At 36.0% G+C, this 2745-nt stretch overlaps 1 long non-coding RNA gene across 1 annotated transcript; it reads left to right on the top strand.

Annotated features, from left to right (window-relative positions):
* Positions 1 to 709: 709 nt before the first annotated feature.
* LOC127121506 (uncharacterized) lies at positions 710 to 1465 on the top strand. The gene is made up of 2 exons (XR_007803470.1): positions 710 to 1004; positions 1090 to 1465. It is a non-coding gene; the product is annotated as an uncharacterized LOC127121506 (long non-coding RNA).
* Positions 1466 to 2745: the final 1280 nt, after the last annotated feature.

Below are 2745 nucleotides of genomic sequence, written 5' to 3'. Positions count from 1 at the left end.
TTAGACAGATGATCTGTTGAGCGTGAATCAGAGTGAGCGGACTTCAGAGCCTTTAGGTAGCGCTTGTATTCTTCAGATAGTTTTGTTTGTTGATGATCTTCAGAGTCAGCTTGCCTGATCTTCAGATAGAGTGTCTTCTTGATGTGAGGATCTTCAGAGTCTAGAGTCTTCAGATATACTTCAGTGACAGATTTTATGTGTGATTCTTTTGGTCATGCTTGTGGTCAGCCTCAGATATAATTTATGAATTTCTGACTCAGCTATTCTGGATTTGGTTTGACGTCAGATAGTGTTCCATCAGATTCAGTTTACCTTAAAGTCCTGCACACTTAGATAATTTATTAGGGTACCAAATTGTTTCATTTTTTGTTATCATCAAAACTTTAAGAGAGATATTGCAGAACAAAAATCTTGCTCTAACATGGTTTTCGAAGGTTATTAATGGGTTGGAATGAGGTTGCAATAGTCTTACTAATTGTTTTTTTGATGCTCGCTTCGGTTGAAGGCGAGGTCAGTTAGAGGTCTTGGTTGGAAGTCTTTTCCGTTAGGTTGCTGATTGTAACTACCTTGCGAGAGTCATGGTTAGTTTTGTTGTTTGCTGTTCAGTTTTGACGACCAATTTTGGTAGTTAGGAAGTTTTGATTCATTATGTATGGTATTCTGTTATGCAAGGTGGTCCCGAGGGAGCTTTATTGTGAGGGGTTTTTCTTCAAAAGAGAAAAATGAATGTCGGTTCTTCGGGGCCTTTTGTTCTGTTTTCCGTTGAGGGTTAGTTTTATGGATTTGTTCTAAAATTTTGCAAGTGAAGTTATTTTGGATGACTTTTTATTCTATTATGAATTGTAGTTAACTTGGTGCAGGGTTTTATCCATGGTCAGCCATGTCTGTTATGGGTTTTGTTTCTGGTTTAGAATTGGTGTGGCAGGGAAGTTAAATGGGGAGTCTGTGCTATTTCTTCATCAGAAGCAACAAAGTAACCAAGTGGTGGATATGTGAAAATCATGGTTAGCATTAATAGCAGGTTCTTAATCTGGTTCCTGTCCAACACTAGGTAATTGTACTAACCATTTGTTTCATTAACCATAATAGGAAACTGGAAAGGTGTAACAACTAGATGGCCTGAAACATCTATGGCAGAAGAATGTTGGGGTTTATCACTCTCCAAAGCCATGATTGGCAAAACCAAATTGAGACTTTGTATCTGGCATAACTGGCTGCAGGGTTAAACGGGCGGGGTTGTTGTTGCAAGGAACCATGCATTTGTTGGAGTTGCTAGCCATGAAATCGGATTTTGATGGAAGTAACTCATGTTGGATTGTATTCGTATGGTTTATGCTTTGTAATCACTTTAGTTTTGGAATGTATTGAATGTTGGGAAGTATTGTAATGTAATGTTGGAAAGTATTGTTGAATATTTTTGTTTATGAAATTGGAAATGAATGAATATATGGTTTGAATCGGATTAGCTTATGATGCAAATAGCAATGTAAGTCGAAAATGGACATGAATTGAAAACGGAAATGTATGGTTTATGGTTCTTGATGAATGAAATTAATGGGATTTAGCTTAAAATTGTAATTTGGTTGACTTTGGTCAAAGTTGACGAAAAAGTCAATTGTTGACCAAAGTCAACCCTTGGTCAGAGTTCCACTATTTGTATTTTCTCATGTAATGAACATTGTAATGATTGTAATTGACTATTTGAATGAAATTGGATTGGTTTTTGAATTGAACTTAATATTTTAAATGAATTTAATATTTGAAATGAATTTGAAAGTGAAGTGTAGTTCGGGTGGAATATGACTTGAAATGAATTGAAATGAACAAAGGCTATGACTTTTTAAGATTTGCAATGGATTGAAATGGCTTTAAACATGAACACCATGATGAACTATGGACATGACTTTTTTAAATGAACTTTGAAGAAACCAAATCAGATACTTTTGATCAATTTAATCATAAGGATCATAAGCATATGATAATACATGAACTAAATGGACCAAAATAAGCAATGGACTAAGATAAGCAATGCATAAATGCAAACATGAATCAATGACCAAAGACCTAGGAATTTGAATGTACCATAGGATTAGAATTGAAGCTAAAGATCCAATCAAATGAATATGAGAGAATGGCCCATGACAAATCTTGAATCAACCAAAAACCTAGCAAGGACCAAAATGTACAGTGAATATGACCTAACCAAATATCCATGGACCAAACATCAATGGCATGAATTGAATTTGTGAACAATGGCTAGATGGAATGACACAAGAGCATGAGGAGACGATCAGGTGAAAGCTGTGGGACCATGGATTTAGACTAGAACCAATGGTCAAATATAGAATGCACTTGGACAATGACTTGGATCAGATGAATCCCGAAGCATATAGGCATGTGGATCAAATGGTTAAATTGATGAATGATTCATAAGAACAAAACAAACTTGATGGTTGATGGTGCATAATATAGTGGTCAAGACCCACACTTCTGCGGATTAAGGTTTTAGTCAACCACAAAACTAGAAGTCAAAACCATCATGGTCCATATATGCTAAGTGTTTAAGATTAGGGTTTTGCTTCACCAAGAAGCCAAAGTTGAATCACCAATGATGGACACAATGCACAAGCCTCAAGAGTTACCTCCAATTATGGTTTGATTGATTGAGCCACCTTTATCTGTAGAGAAGTCCTAGATTCCACTAGGGGAAAGCACAAAGCTTTCAATCCATGATATTTGTCCTCT

The sequence above is a fragment of the Lathyrus oleraceus genome, chromosome 2, assembly GCF_024323335.1.
Source record: "Lathyrus oleraceus cultivar Zhongwan6 chromosome 2, CAAS_Psat_ZW6_1.0, whole genome shotgun sequence".
Lineage (NCBI taxonomy): Eukaryota > Viridiplantae > Streptophyta > Magnoliopsida > Fabales > Fabaceae > Lathyrus > Lathyrus oleraceus.
Note: the sequence above shows the minus strand (reverse complement) of the source record. Positions and strands in the feature narration are given on the sequence as shown.